Here is a 16988-nt window from a genome sequence, read left to right on the forward strand (position 1 = left end):
ATCAGGCTTCCTGGATATTACGAAAGGCTTCCTGCAGGAGTCGGTTCTGGGTCCTGTACTTTTTACTGTTTACATGAACAATATTGACTTGTCTGTAAAAAATTGTAACCTGCACTTGTATGCCGATGATACTGTTGTGTATGCTATTGGTTGACCAGACGCCATCTGAACTATAGTCTGCCTTCATTGTATTACAGAACTTTATTGACCTGAAATGAGTATTGAATGCAGGTTAAACTAAGTATACATTGTTCTCTTGAGTGTATAAAAATCACTCTAAATATTTAAGCATATGTACTTTGGATTGTGTCCATATTGATTGTGTTCCTGCTTACAAATATCAAGGCATCTGGATAAACGAAAAGCTGTCTTTTTTAAAAAGCATATTGATGAGTCAGTTAAGAGGCTGAGAATAAACATGGGCTTCTTCTATAGAAATAGGTCCTGCCTCTCTCTAAATAGTAGAAAGCAGATTATTCAGTCAACGATCCTATTGGTCCTACACTATTGCGACATCATCTATATGAACGTAGCTGCCACTTCATTAAAGCCGTTTAAAGCGACAGTTTTACTATTCATCACTGCATTCTCAACCAGAAAGTTGGTTGGCCCTCTTTGATGTCACAAAGGTCAATACATTGCTATGTTTTCATATACAGCATAAAGCCGTTTCACAAAAGGTCCCACTGTACCTAACATCATTACTAAACTTTAGACATGAGTTACCACAACGGGCTCAGGGATGGCCAACTCTGGAAATTCCTTTGGTCTCTATTGAGTTATCAGATTTTAGTTTTCTTGCACCTTATTTGTGGAACAATCTTCAACATGTTATTGAATGTGATGTTTTGGTGCCCAGATGGCAATTCAGAAAGATGATTGAGGATCTTATTACTGATGAATGTGATGTTTTGTTGCCCAGTGTGCAATTCAGAAAGATGATTGAGGATCTTATTACTGATGAATGTGATGTTTTGGTGCCCAGAGCGCAATTCAGAAAGATGATTGAGGATCTTATTACTGATGAATGTGATGTTTTGGTGCCCAGAGGGCAATTCAGAAAGATGATTGAGGATCTTATTACTGATGAATGTGATGTTTTGGTGCCCAGAGGGCAATTCAGAAAGATGATTGAGGATCTTATTACTGATGAATGTGATGTTTTGGTGCCCAGGGGGCAATTCAGAAAGATGATTGAGGATCTTATTACTGATGAATGTGATGTTTTGGTGCCCAGGGGGCAATTCAGAAAGATGATTGAGGATCTTATTACTGATGAATGTGATGTTTTGGTGCCCATGGGGCAATTCAGAAAGATGATTGAGGATCTTATTACTGATGAATGTGATGTTTTGGTGCCCATGGGGCAATTCAGAAAGATGATTGAGGATCTTATTACTGATGAATGTGATGTTTTGGTGCCCATGGGGCAATTCAGAAAGATGATTGAGGATCTTATTACTGATGAATGTGATGTTTTGGTGCCCAGGGGGCAATTCAGAAAGATGATTGAGGATCTTATTACTGATTAATGTGTTTTTCATGACCATGTTTTTATTTCTTTCTGCTTGCATTTTGTATTTCTATGTTGATGTGTGTATTGTCTATAATTGCTGTAATTCACCTGTAACAGAGACCTTGGTCTCAGTATGACTCCCTGTAACAGAGACCTTGGTCTCAGTATGACTCCCTGTAACAGAGACCTTGGTCTCAGTATGACCCCCTGTAACAGAGACCTTGGTCTCAGTATGACTCCCTGTAACAGAGACCTTGGTCTCAGTATGACTCCCTGTAACAGAGACCTTGGTCTCAGTATGACTCCCTGTAACAGAGACCTTGGTCTCAGTACGACTCTCTGATCAAATAAAGGGTCAATACATAAATAAATGACATCTGCAAGTCTTCCAACTATTGACTTTATTCACAACTGCCACCAGTTTAACGACAAAACATTGACAACAAATACATGTTGACATAACAAAATAAAGTTTGTAATAAAGGATATTTCATGCTGAAAAAATCATATTAAACAGCAATGGTATTCAATAAGTTGATGGTTTATATTTACAATGACAAAGCTGTAAAATATTATCCAATTGTTTTATTTCATCTTGTTTAATTATTTAATGTATTTTGTCACACAGAGGGCCATAGATGATTAGAGACACCTGTGATATTCTGAAGTACCCAAAGCGGCCACTAGATGTCCTGTGACAGATTACATAAAATCCTTGAAAGATAGCAAAATACTGGTAGTTTACTGGTAGACTTAGGTTTCCAGTAATATACCCTCCCTTTACACCCCTAGTCTGAGATGACTTTGCACATATTTCCCAAAGCGCTCTCTCTCTCCTGTTGATCCTGAGTGATAGGTTGTCTCAATGTAATCAAGGTATGAAATTATCGTTATTTTCAAATGCAATCTGTTTTGTGGCTTAGTTGTGGTCAATTTGCAGTGTACAAAATATTATAATTATGTTCTGGCCCCCCGAACATTTGCTCTGACAAAATTGGCCAAAATCGGTTGCCTAACCACTGGCCTGCAGGATGTGTGTTTGGTGCCACCTGTGGATCACCCAGAGACACCAGCTGCTCTAATACAGACTGGTAGAGTGGAACTCTAATGGTACTTCTGAGGGAAAGGAGAGATAAAGGGAAGGGAGATGAGGGGAGTGGAGGAAAGGGGAGGAGGTAGAGGAGTAGAGGGAAGGGTAGGAGACGAGATGATGAAGGGGTGGAGAGGAGGGGAAAGGTGTGGAGAGGAGGGGAAGAGAGGAGAGCAGAGCAGAGAGGAAAGGAGGCAAGGGGAGAGCCCTGAGTGGTTAATTTTAACTGAAAGCAGTGCCCTTCCTTTTTATCCCACGTGTCTTTTCATCCTTCCTTTCTCCAGAGACAGACAGAGAGAAAGTACAGAGAGTGCCTCTGCTGGTGCTAGGACAAAAACCTCTCCCTCAACGTCAGCAAGACCAAGAAGCTGATCGTAGAATACAGGAAATAGGGTAGAGGGAGGGTCAAGAGCTTCAAGTTCCTACGTGTCCACAACCAGAACAGTCATGAATGTACTGCAACCCCTCAGTCTCAGGAGACTGAAACGATTTGGCATGGCCCCTCAGATCCTTAGGAACTTTTACAACAGCACCACTGAGAGCATCCGGACTGGTTGTATCACTGTCTGGTATGGCAACTGCACGGCCCGCAACAGGAAGGCTCTACAGAGGGTGTTGCGGACAGCCCAACTAATCACTGGGGGCGAGCTCCCAGCCATCCAGGACATATATGCCAGTCACTGTCTGAGAAAGGCCTAAATAATTGCCAAAGATTCCAGCCACCCGAGACATGGACTGTTCTCCATGCTCCTGTCTGGCAGGCGGCACCGGTGCAATCAAGGCTCAGGCAAAGAGTGATAAATACCTGGCCATAAGACTGTTAAATATCCAGGTTACAACACTATTTTCCCAGGGGGCAGTAGCAACCTTGTCCAGGTGTGGAGCCTGATTGAGAAGGACACAGGTGCTACCAATTAAGGTGATGGTCAGTCAGTGTCCCAGCTTGTGGCTGCTGGTTTGTTTGGTGGCAATGAGGCTTTTCGTTTGGCTTTGTGTCTTTAGTTTGGGCATGCCTGTGGTTTTATGTTTGGTATGTTTATTTTCATCACCATCTGAACAAAAAAAGTCAAGACGGAGCTGGCACTGACCTCAGTAAGTTGCTGTCTCCAGGGCACAGCCAACACAGTCCTCAAACGCTGATTTATCACAAATGCACACATTCATTCAGGTTACAGAGCACGTAACTAAGCCTAGGACCCATAGACAATGCGAGTGTAACAATATCCATAGGCTGGTTATTGGGTTCATAACAATTGGTTAAATTATTCATTGAATGAGCAGAAATTACACATGGTTTATGTACAGCTTCATTAAAGCACAAGAAGCCAACATATGTTAACACAGTCATTTTAAATATATTGTGTAACTACAAAACTCAAGTGATTGATTGACAGTAGCTATTGAATGATACATACAGTATGTGTGAAGTGTGTGTGCTTGGGTGTGTTTCTCTGCTGCATCTAGTTCACAGTACCATTCTACAAAACTACAACAGTCTTTTTCAGACTGTCATTAAGATATTAGAGAGGTTATTTAACAGCAGTGCAGTTACATTGCAAGTCTCCCCATATTCCTTGGCCTTATGGTATTTTTCTAAAATCCCCGCAGTTCTCAGATGCATGATTTACAGACTGTCCATTCCCATGATATCTGCAGTAGAAACAGAGTTAGACTGGCCACTCGCTCAGAACCTAGAATCAGGAACAACAGTGTTTGACTGACCACTCTCTCAGAACCTAGAATCAGGAACAACAGTGTTTGACTGACCACTCTCTCAGAACCTAGAATCAGGAACAACAGTGTTTGACTGACCACTCTCTCAGAACCTAGAATCAGGAACAACAGTGTTTGACTGACCACTCTCTCAGAACCTAGAATCAGGAACAACAGTGTTTGACTGACCACTCTCTCAGAACCTAGAATCAGGAACAACAGTGTTTGACTGACCACTCTCTCAGAACCTAGAATCAGGAACAACAGTGTTTGACTGACCACTCTCTCAGAACCTAGAATCAGGAACAACAGTGTTTGACTGACCACTCTCTCAGAACCTAGAATCAGGAACAACAGTGTTTGACTGACCACTCTCTCAGAACCTAGAATCAGGAACAACAGTGTTTGACTGACCACTCTCTCAGAACCTAGAATCAGGAACAACAGTGTTTGACTGACCACTCTCTCAGAACCTAGAATCAGGAACAACAGTGTTTGACTGACCACTCTCTCAGAACCTAGAATCAGGAACAACACACATAATCATTTTTAGTCCTTACACTGTGATCAGGGTAATTAGAGTAGTAGTCTCTTACCTTGGGGTGGTCAGGTTTGTGCCGTCCACCCATTTTCAGGTCCTCTCAGTAACTGACAGTCAGACCAATCTAGATATTTGTGTCAGTCCTTAGCTATAGCTACCTAGCTAGGCTAACAAGCTAATTAGTAACAACAACAAAAACCGAACAGACCTTTGAAGTAGTCAAGCAATGATAAATGTGCACCAATGTCAAACAAATTTATATGAGTATGATGTCATAGAAGAACAACTAGCTACTGCATTTTATTTGGTATCTACAAGGGGTCATTTCATGAGCTACATTGGTTATCAAGATGGTTTGTATTGATTGTGTTAGTGTGGCACTCAACCCTTTTGCATGTAAACCATGATCTGTTATACATAGTAGATATTACAGTACATTCCTAACAGGAACGTACTGTAATACAGTCCTCATTTGTGGTAAGCTATGCCAAGATCTCCAGACATCCCAGACCGAGGACAGCCCTGCTGGTGCACCTGCCTGAATTGCCAGGAGATGGCCACTGACCTTGAGAGGAAGTGCTGCGGTCAGAGCCTGGACAGATGTGTGAGCAGGATGGCACACATGAAACTTTTTTTTGCACCCGGTCTGGTCTACCAGAAATGTAATTTTGCCACAGGCCAACCTGCACAGATCACAAGGAGTACAGACATGCATCATAAAGACAATATGTTGTTTGGCAGTATGGAGCCCTGGGACAAGAACCAAGTGGTAATCTCTAGGCTGTAGAGATAGAGCTCTGATGTCCTCACTCCAGAAGACAGCACAGTAAATCACTCCCAGCGCTGTCACAAAGCCTATAAACATGTACAACTGTTCTACCATTTACTGTCCAGCAGTACCACCAGAGATATCTCCAAGTTCAACTTGCTAAATACGTCAATCCAAAGACTCATGAACCTTAAAACACACAACTGCTGCCATTTCATCACTCCACTATTCTATTTATCATGCCCAAGTATGTTTACAGAACAGTTGAACACATTTCACAACTACAATGTACTTTATTATTTTTAGCCATTTAATTAATGGTCTGGGTGATTTAGTACTTTACCAGTTCAGTACCTTATCAGAATGTTTTCCTTACTCTGCTTTTGTTTTTTTTGAGGTTACAGAGACTACCTTGTAATCTTGTTTATCTCCCTAATAAACCTCTAGTTAACTTGATCTTTTTAATCGGACTGTAACGGTTTTCTTCATCTGAAGGAGAGGCGGACCAAAATGCAGCGTGGTGGTTATTCATGTTTTTAATAAAGACGACTATACATGAACAGACTAAACAAAACAAGAAAAGTGAAAACCTAAACAGTCCTATCTGGTGCAAACACAGAGACAGGAACAATCACCCACAAAACCCAACACAAAACAGGCCACCTAAATATGGTTCCCAATCAGAGACAATGACTAACACCTGCCTCTGATTGAGAACCATATCAGGCCAAACATAGAAATAGACAAACCAGACACACAACAGAATGCCCACCCAGCTCACGTCCTGACCAACACTAAAACAAGGAAAACACATACGAACGATGGTCAGAACGTGACAGAACCCCCCCCCCCCCAAGGTGAGGACTCCGAACGCACAACCTAAACCTATAGGGGAGGGTCTGGGTCGGCATCTGCCAGAAACTGGCTGACTGACGGCTCTGGCAGATCCTGGCTGACTGGCGGATCCTGGCTGAATGGCGGATCCTGGCTGAATGGCGGATCTAACTGATCCTGGCAGACTGGCGGATCTAACTGATCCTGGCAGACTGGCGGCTCTGGCGGATCCTGGCGGCACTGGCGGCTCCTGGCTGACTGGCGGCACTGGGCAGACTGGCGGCACTGGCGGCGCTGGGCAGACTGGCGGCGCTGGGCAGACTGGCGGCACTGGCGGCGCTGGGCTGACTGGCGGCACTGGCGGCTCCTGACTGACTGGCTGCTCCTGACTGACTGGCTGCACTGGCAGCTCTGGGCAGACTGGCGGCACTGGCGACGCTGGGAAGACTGGCGGCACTGGCGGCGCTGGGCAGACTGGCGGCGCTGGGCAGACGGGTAGCTCAGACGGCGCTGGGCAGACTGGCGACTCTGATGGCGCTGGGCAGATGGGAAGCTCCGGCAACGCTGGAGAAGGCGGCTCTGGCAGCGCTGGACTGAGGAGCACTGGCGCCTCTGGAATGAGGGGCTCTGGCGCCTCTGGAATGAGGGGCGGGAGCTCTGACAGCGCCGGACAGGCTGGAGACTCTGGCTGCGCTGGAGAGGAGGAAGGCTCCGGCAGCGCTGGACAGGCGGGACGCACTGTAGGCCTGATGAGTGGTGCTGGTACTGGTGGTACTGGGCCGAGGACACGCACAGGAAGCCTGGTGCAGGGAGCTGCCACCGGAGGGCTGGTGTGTGGAGGTGGCACAGGATGGACCGGACCGTGAAGGCGTACTGGAGATCTTGAGAGCAGAGCTGGCACCAACTGCCCTGGCTGGATCTTCAGTCTAGCCCGGCAGATGTGAGGAGCTGAGATGTAGCGTACCGGGCTAAGCACGCGTACTGGGGACACTGTGCGTTCCACCGCATAGCACGGTGCCTGACCAGTATCACACCCGCCACGGTTAGCACTGCTAGGCGCACTGTAGCGCTGAGCTGGCACAGGACGTGCAAGGCTAGGGAGGTGCACAGGAGGCCTGGTGCGTGAGGCTGGCACCATCTTCACCAGCCGACTAGCACGCATCTCAGGACGAGTATGGAGAGCTGACCCAGGTGTCATCAAATTCTCGACACGCTCCGTCGGGCGAATTCCGTGTCTCATGCACCAACACAGCAACTCCCTCATATCTCTCTCCTCCAATCTCCCCATTAACTCCTTCACCGTCTCTGCTTCACTCACCTCCAACACCGGCTCTGGTTTCCTCCTTGGCTCCTTACGATAAACAGGGGGAGTTGGCTCAGGTCTGACTCCTGACTCTGCCACACTCTCCCTGTGCCCCCCCCAATACATTTTTGGGGCTGACTCTCGGGCTTCCGTCCGCGCCGCCGTGCTTGCGTCGCCAACCTCATTCTCCTGTAACCTTCCGCACACTGCTCCATCGAATCCCAGGCGGGCTCCGGCACTCTCCCTGGGTCGACCGCCCACCTGTCTATCTCCTCCCAAGTTGTGTAGTCCAGATTCTGCTCCCATGTCCCGAAATCCTGACCTCGCTGTTGCTGTTCCTGCTGCTGCTGCCTCTGTTCCTTCTCCTGCTGCTGCTTTTGCTGTTGCCCGTTACCACGCCGCTTGGTCCTGTTGTGGTGCGTGATTCTGTAACGGTTTTCTTCATCTGAAGGAGAGGCGGACCAAAATGCAGCGTGGTGGTTATTCATGTTTTTAATAAAGACGACTATACATGAACAGACTAAACAAAACAAGAAAAGTGAAAACCTAAACAGTCCTATCTGGTGCAAACACAGAGACAGGAACAATCACCCACAAAACCCAACACAAAACAGGCTACCTAAATATGGTTCCCAATCAGAGACAATGACTAACACCTGCCTCTGATTGAGAACCATATCAGGCCAAACATAGAAATAGACCAACCAGACACACAACATAGAATGCCCACCCAGCTCACGTCCTGACCAACACTACGAACGATGGTCAGAACGTGACACGGACAGACTTGTTTTGTACTGTATTTACACCAGGGTAGTCGGTCTTTTTGGATATCTACCCTCCTGTAGGCCTGCGAATTTGAAGTTAAAACCGCCAGGAGCATAGATATCCAGAAAAAGAGAACAATTTAGTAAATAATACGAAAACCCTTCCAAAAGTGCAACAATAATTTCTATTTGATAGATAAAAAATACACATATTGTTTCTCACACAAATGTATTGTTTCCCACACAAACTTCCCTTATTTACAAATTATTTATAAGTTTGGTTGTAAGGCCCCCTCTTTCAACAACATTTCTGAGTACTCTGTAGGTTTTCACGCTTCCTGGGAGCCACCAAGTCTGACAATAGGGAAAGCTCATGTCCTTCCACACTCAAAGGTGTGCTAACTGCTTCCTGTGTTGCCACGTCTCCGTAGTTGGTGATGGCACTTCAGGGAGTCTTGGTTCATTTGATCTCAGGATCATTCTCCTTGGTAGCCCCAGACGAGGGCCAAGTCTTAACACTGTTCTTTTCAAGTTCTGGGATGTAGGTGTAGTCCTTTGCCGTTTTCAATGTGAAGAAACCTTATTGTATAGTCTGAATGATAGAATAATATTTGAGTATTTTGTCTATAGAATTTAATTATCAGTGCAGACAATATTGGCAATATAATGGCAATGACATAATATAAAAATATAACAGCGCTAACATGTGACTCATTATACAGTATATTGAGTTGTACTAATGACATTTTCTTGGTTGCACATCATACAAATATTTTTCACAACCACGAGGATGACAAACACTTGCAAAACCCTTACAAAAAAACACGTCAAATTTGCATTTGCTCTTGTCAAATCAAATTTTCACATGTGAAATAGCTGTTTTCACATGTTGAGCTTAAAAATGTGAGTTCACATGATTACAGCACTTTTTTATGTGTAGAAGAAAAACTTGTTTTCACCTCAGAAAATTGTATATGCATTCTCATGTGAAAAACTTTCTCATGTGAAATCTCCTATTTACATGTGGAATTGCAAGTTCACAAGCGAAAACCATTCACATGTGTAAATAGAATATTTAGTTTCACAATTTATTGCAAGATCACATGTGGTGAAATGGGGTTATTCTCCTCACATGTGAAGTGTTGGCATTAACATGTTGCAGTAGCAATGTTTCCACATATGGAATTGTAAATTCTGTAATGCCTGAATATGAAAGTGTGTTAAATATTTACATTTCCGATTTCTGAGCCTTCCATTAAGAATGTTACTGCTGCAGGCACCCACCTCTCTTCTTCAGACATTGGAAGAAACCCAGTGAAAAGAACAGAGAAGCTTGCACTCCGTGTCTCCTCCGTGTAGCACTGTTCGAGTTCTAATTGGGGCTGTTAACTCAAGTTTTAGTGCACTATTGTTTTTATCACATTGTCTGAAAGCTTTAAAAAATACTCTGAACACATACAATACATCATCTCTTCAGCTAAAAACAACAACGCAATGTCAAAACAAGTTAACTTTGAGGTAATTCACTTGATTTTGCCGTTACCGTTACCGGCAATATTCTTGTAAACGAAAATGCTCGCCTAACCTGCTACGAAAATCACTTAGTATCAAATTGGAGTGACAATAATGTGCCCTGAAAAAAACTTCAGTCTCTGCTGCTACCTTTAGTCAACAAGTTTGGGAGTAAAGACCCCCTATTGGCAACTACTCCTAGTGGTGAAAGTAAGAACTGCAATTGAAGCCAGAAAATGAATGCAGTCAAATAGGAGAATAATCATTCTGTCAAATGTTTTTTTTTGATCCATGTGTATGTGTAGTGTATGTTATCGTGTGCATGTGTCTGTGCCAATGTTTGTGTTGCTTCACAGTCCCAGCTGTTCCATTAAGTGTTTTTTAAATCTAATTTTACAGCTTGCGTCAATTACTTGATGTGGAATAGAGTTCCATGTAGTCATGGCTCTATGTAGTACTGTGTGACTCCCATAGTCTGTTCTGGACTTGGGGACTGTGAAGGTGCCTCTCTTCTCGGCTTCTCGGTCTTGTGGGGTATGCATGGGTGTAAGAGCTGTGTGCCAGTAGTTTAGACAGACAGCTCGGTGCATTCAACATGTCAATACCTTTCATAAATAAAAACAGCGATAAAGTCAATCTCTCCTCCACTTTCAGCCAAGAGAGATTGACATGCATATGATTAATATTAGCTCTCTGTGTACATCCAAGGGCCAGCCATGCGGTCCTGTTCTGAGCCAATTGACATTTTCCCAAGTCCCTTTTTGTGGCACCTGACCACACGACTGAACAGTAGTCAAGGTGCGACAAAACTAGGGCCTGTAGGACCTGCCTTGTTGATAGTGTTGGCAGAGCATCGCTTTATTACAGACAGACTTCTCCCCATCTTAGCTACTACTGCATCAATATGTTTTCACCATGACAGTTCACAATCTAGGGCTACTCCAAGCAGTTTAGTCATCTCAACTTGCTCAATTTCCACATGATTTATTAGAAGATTTAGTTGAGGTTTAGGGTTTAGTGAGTATTTTGTTCCAAATACAGTGCTTTTAGTTTTAGAAATATTTAGGGCAAACATATTCCTTGCCACCCACTCTGAAACTAACTGCAGCTCTTTGTTGAGTGTTGCAGTCATTTCAGTCGCTGTAGTAGCTGCCGTGTATAAATCAAACCATAGTTTATTTGTCACGTGCGCCGAATATAAAAGTGAAATGCTTACTTACAGGTTCTAACCAATAGTGCAAAATGGTATTAGGTGAACAATTGGTCAGTAAAGATATAAAACAACAGTAAAATGACAGTGAAAAATAACAGTAGCGAGGCTATAGAAGTAGTGAGGCTATAGAAGTAGTGAGGCTACATACAGACACCGGTTAGTCAGGCTGATTGAGGTAGTATGTACATGTAGATATGGTTAAAGTGACTATGCATATATGATGAACAGAGTAGCAGTAGCGTAAAAGAGGGGTTGATGGGTGGCGGGACACAATGCAGATAGCCCGATTGGCCAATGTGCGGGAGCGCTGGTTGGTCGGGCCAATTGAGGTAGTATGTAAATGATGGTATAGTTTAAGTGACTATGCATATATGATAAACAGAGTAGCATCAGTGTAAAAGAGGGGATGGGTTGGGGGCGGCACACAATGCAAATAGTCCGGGTAGCCATTTGATTACCTGTTCAGGAGTCGTATGGCTTGGGGGTAAAAACTGTTGAGAAGCCTTTTTGTCCTAGACTTGGCACTCCGGTACCGCTTGCCGTGCGATAGTAGAGACAACAGTGTATGAATGGGGTGGCTGGGTTCTTTGACAATTTTAAGGCCTTCCTCTGACACTGATGCAACCAGTCAAGATGCTCTCGATGTTGCAGCTGTAAAACCTTTTGGGGATCTCAGGACCCATGCCAAATCTTTTTAGTTTCCTGAGGGGGAATAGGCTTTGTCGTGCCCTCTTCATGACTGTCTTGGTATGTTTGGACCATTCTAGTTTGTTGTTGATGTGGACACCAAGGAACTTGAAGCTCTCAACCTGCTCCACTACAGCCCCATTGATGAGAATGGGGGTGTGCTCAGTCCTCCTTTTCCTGTAGTCCACAATCATCTCCTTAGTCTTGGTTACGTTGAGGGATAGGTTGTTATTCTGGCACCACACAGCCAGGTCTCTGACCTCCCTATAGGCTGTCTCGTCGTGTAGTGTTGAGTCATCCAAATATAGACACTCTACTTTACTTTAGTCTGTGGCATGTCGTTAGTAAAAATGTAAACAAGCAAGGGGCCTAAACAGCTACCCTGGGGAATTCCTGATTCTAACTGGATTATATTTGAGGCTTCCATTAAAGAACAGTGTTCTGTTAGGCCACTTTTTCCAGCAGCAGACTATGATCGAAAATGTCAATCTGCACTGAAGTCTAACAAGACAGCCCCCACAATCATTTTATCATCAATTTCTCTCAGCCAATCATCAGTCATTTGTGTAAGTGCTGTGCATGTTGAGTGTCCTTCCATATAAGGTCCCTCAGTCAGGTATTGATTTTCAAGCTAGATGCAACTACAACGACCAGGGACCTTTTCAAAAGCCTCATCAAAATGGCAGTGATTGGTACTGTAGATGGTTAACAATAACAAATCAGACATTGAATATATCTTTAAGCATGGTCAAATTAATAATTATGCTTTGCATTATGTATTAAACCACCCAGACACAAAGATAGTCGTCCTTCTGAACTGAACACGGAAAATTAATTCACTTTTTGTCCTAAACACAAATTCTTACAGTAAGTTTGGGGCAAATCCAACACAACACACAACTGAGTAACTGCCTCCTTATTTCCAAGCATGGTGGTGCCTGCATCATGGTATGGGTAAGCTTGACATCGGGAAACGGGATGGAGCTAAGCACATTCAAAATCCTAGAGGAATTCACCTTTCAGTATGACAATAACATACACCTTAAGACCAAATCTACACCGGAGTTGCTTACCAAGAAGACAGGAAAAGTTCCTGTGTGGCCAAATTACAGTTGAGTCCTAAATCTGCTTGAAAATAGCTGTCTAGCAGTGATCCCATCCTCTTGACAGAGGTTGAAGAATTACGAAAAGAATAATGGGCTAATATAATGGGTAATATGTATACCGCTCTTAGACACTTGCCCAAGAAGAATCACAGCTGTAACCTTCTGCCAAACATGTTGTGACTCAGGGAGCTGAATACTTATAACTACAAATAACTAAAATCTAGTCGTTGTAGTTATATCAATCTTTAAAATGTAAATTTTTTCTTCTACTTTGACATTACCGAGTATTTTGTGCAGATTGTTCATTAAATTGTGATCCATTTTAATCCCACTTTGTAACAATACAATGTGAAGAAATCCAAGGGGTATGAATACTTTTGCAAGGCACTGTAAGACAAAAGAAACATGACACAGTGTGTGACTGATGAATCAGAGCAGGAATTGAAGAAATGTATTCAAATGCTGCAAGTGAACTCTAGAATTGAACAAATAACTATGCAAATGGCATTCATTGGTCGATAACCAGAGTAAGTTAATTTAGTCTTTCTATTATTTTTGGTTGAAGTTTGGTTGAACAGCAAAGCAATCTGAATGGAGAAAGCACATTAAAACCACTTAGAATTCATCTGTTGCCATCCTTGGGCCATGTACTACCCATAAAGCATATTTAGAACTTTATTAGTATTCAGAAACATCAAAAACCAACATACCATCAAAAATACAGTTATATGATATTTTGGCCACATCGCTCAGCCCTAGATACACATGGCGTTTGGGCTTGGCCGGGCCATCCTGGCCACAGTCCTGGGCTATCACAGAGGCAGCAGGAGGGAGGGAGGGTGCAGTGGGGGAAGCAGAGGGGTGTGGTGGGATCGGAGCTGTTGGAGTAGTCGCTGTTTCTGTTCCTGCTGTCATGGCTGCTCTGCTGCTGCTGCTGTGGTTGTGTGAGTGGTGGTTACGGTGTCTGCGGTCATCTCTGGAGCCCAGGCTGTCCCGTCTGTAGCCCCTCTCCCCTCACTCTCACTCCGAGTGGTGCGAATCATTTGAGGAAGAGTTGGCCTCCTGGTAAGATGACCTTCTAGAGCCGATCCTACTGGCACATACCTCACTCCTGAGTCCCTGTCCCGCTCTGTCCTTGTCCTTCTCTCTGTACCGGTCTGCCAGAGGGGGCTGCTTGTCCTGGAGTGAAGGGGGGTGGTATCGCATATGTGGGGTAGACCTGGGGCTCATTAAGGGGGCAGTAGGGGGGTACGTGGGCGACCCATGTGATAGCTGAGGAGGTGCATGGGGGTCCTCTGGGTAACAGGGAGCTTTGCATGCCCCGGCTGAGGAAGAGACAGCAGAGGAGGAGCAGGAGGGCAACATGTCCTGGGGAGGGTAACCACTGCTGGTCAACGACCCAATGTTGTATCCAACATGTCTGACAGAAACACAATGACAGAAAGAAGGTTTTGATAATACAAAAGTTGCCACATTGATTGCAATCCTAATGAATAGAAAAAAATATATAATTGTTATAATAACAATGCGTGTATAAATGCTCAGCCATAACCTCATGTTATTTATTTCATTTTTTAAATTTTTAAATAATCTTCCCAAAAAAATCACCTCAGCCGGGTCACCCCCAAGACTGACCTGGCAACAGCGTACTAGCCCGAGTCCTGTGAGAACGAGGAGTTTAGGGTATTCCTCCTCCCTGGGAGGTAGCAGAGGAGACTGGGGTGTAGGGATATTGAGTAGAATAATTGTTCATGTCTCCATAAAACACCTCTATGCTTCAATATCGATCACAAGTTTTTCCCTACACTCACAAAAACAAAAAACATCACTTCCCTGCAATAGGACACAGTGTGCTAGTAAGTCTTATTACCTTTTGATAAACAGCTTATTTTATAAGGCATTCAAGCACCTTGCAACAACTAACCCCTAAACTCTTGCTTAACACCAAAGTAGCTAGCTAGCTAAAATATGTTTATTCATCTCTGGCACTTAATTCAGCTGACTAACGTTAGCTAGCTAGTAAATCATTTCAATGTACAACCACCACACTAACGTAAGACCTACTGTGTAAATTGTGCCTAGACCATGGTTCTTTTGAAGTACTTCGATGTCGACTTTGTTGAAAGTCTTGAAGTCTTCTCGTTGAAATCACAGCTAATGTTGCGGACAGGCAGTGAGTGGATCTCTACGGAGGGGTCTACGGATCTAGGGATCTCTCTAGCTAACTGACACTGCAATTCAAATATTCCCGCCCCAACGTAAGTGGTACTAGCTAGTTGGTTGGGCGTGTATTGACGTGACGCTATGATGTCTCCTCTTTCCAAGTGCAAGTGTCATGCAGTTCAGACACCAGAAAACGTCAGTTTAAGTTCATGCACAATAATTGGGAGTGTACGATCCCAGAAATCCTTGTTAACGAGTAACCGGGTATAAAAATGTCCAGCTGGAGCCATCTGAGCGGTTGGCTTCTGAACCCTCACCAGCTAATGACTTAACGCTAGCTGTACTTTGGTCTGACCCACTACAGGCAGTCCGGCAGAAACCAGGCAGATGTTTTCATATCCAGAGCTTTATTCTCTAAGTCACCACCACACAGTTGCACAAACCCACACATCATTGAAGTATCTTTGTGGTTACAAGAAATGGACTTGTGGTTCTGAAAGATAAGAAGAGATACACAGTGTTGGAAACTAAACAATAGGAAGATCTACACAGGAAGGAATGTCCTAACATTACACCTGAACAGGGATATTCACACAGCATATCAACATGTGGATAAACATCTCACTGGAGAGAGAGAGCTAACTAGTCTGACAAGCTAGATATATGGCCCGCTCTCTCAGGCCTGGTGGGGATCTTATCAGATCTGTCTCTGGGGTCATAAATTATACTGCACCTGCACGAGCTCCAGTTCTGAAACTTCTAATCTAGACTGTTCTAGAGGCTTGCCCTGGCACCTGCAAATGGTAACCATAATGGCTAATATGAAAACGCTGAGGTAGCATGGGTATACAGACTATACAAATTACTCTAGACAAATATGCATCTACTGCACAGATGCTCATGCAATCAAGGCGAAACTGGCACTTATGCAATATAAACAACATGGAGTATCTGAAATATACATAAGCTGCAGGATAAGAACATTACTTTAATACAGTCACAGATGTGACAAGGTAACTTAAGGTAAATTACTTGCAGTCAATCATCATTGCATAGCATAAAACATCCCAACAATAAACCCCACAACTCACTTTCTTGGATGCACGCACAATCTTCCTCGTAAACACAACGAAAAACCTTGATAGCAAGCCAAAACTTGTGTCTTCTTCTTGGAACCACATAAACCCTCTGAGCTAGAGTGGGCGGGTGCAGTGTCCAAATGTGCATTCGGGCATGCTGATTGGCTGAAACTTCAGTGTTCTGATTGACAGCTGAGATGGAGAGATATCCACCGTAACAGGACTCTGGGAAAGGTCAGGTGCAAAATAATTTTTTTACATCAGGAGTGTACGATCCCGGAAATACTTGTGCCAGTGCGTGGACAGGAGTGTGCTCCCGCTCACAATACATTCACTGATTGTGTACAGGTTGGAAAATACCCGGAAACACCTATTTTCATGCAGTTATCACTGGCTGTCTAACTGCACCCATACCGACCACACTCTCACACACACATACGAACACACACACTCAGACACGCACGCACGCATGCACACACACACACACACACACACACACACACACACACACACACACACACTTCACCCTGCTGCTGAGCCTATTGATCTACCTCCACAGTGTTCCTGCACACTGTTTCACATTGTTTATAATGGTCAGTTCTTGTGTTTATTTATTAAATATTGTATTACCTTCTCTTTTTTAAATGTACTATTTTGCTCTTGTCTATTTGTGTTACTTTTGCTACCTTCCATTT

General features: G+C 43.9%; 1 long non-coding RNA gene across 2 annotated transcripts; it reads right to left on the reverse strand.

Moving 5' to 3' along the window:
* Positions 1-13426: 13426 nt before the first annotated feature.
* LOC116359959 (uncharacterized) lies at positions 13427-16436 on the reverse strand. 2 transcript variants are annotated; one of them, XR_004206835.1, is made up of 3 exons: positions 16306-16436; positions 14687-15707; positions 13427-14471 (listed from the first exon to the last, which is right to left on the reverse strand). It is a non-coding gene; the product is annotated as an uncharacterized LOC116359959 (long non-coding RNA). The 2 variants fall into 2 exon arrangements; XR_004206836.1 differs by having other exon boundaries at positions 14660-15707.
* Between the last annotated feature and the right edge of the window lie 552 nt (positions 16437-16988).

Source organism: Oncorhynchus kisutch, unplaced genomic scaffold, assembly GCF_002021735.2.
Source record: "Oncorhynchus kisutch isolate 150728-3 unplaced genomic scaffold, Okis_V2 Okis06b-Okis10b_hom, whole genome shotgun sequence".
NCBI lineage: Eukaryota > Metazoa > Chordata > Actinopteri > Salmoniformes > Salmonidae > Oncorhynchus > Oncorhynchus kisutch.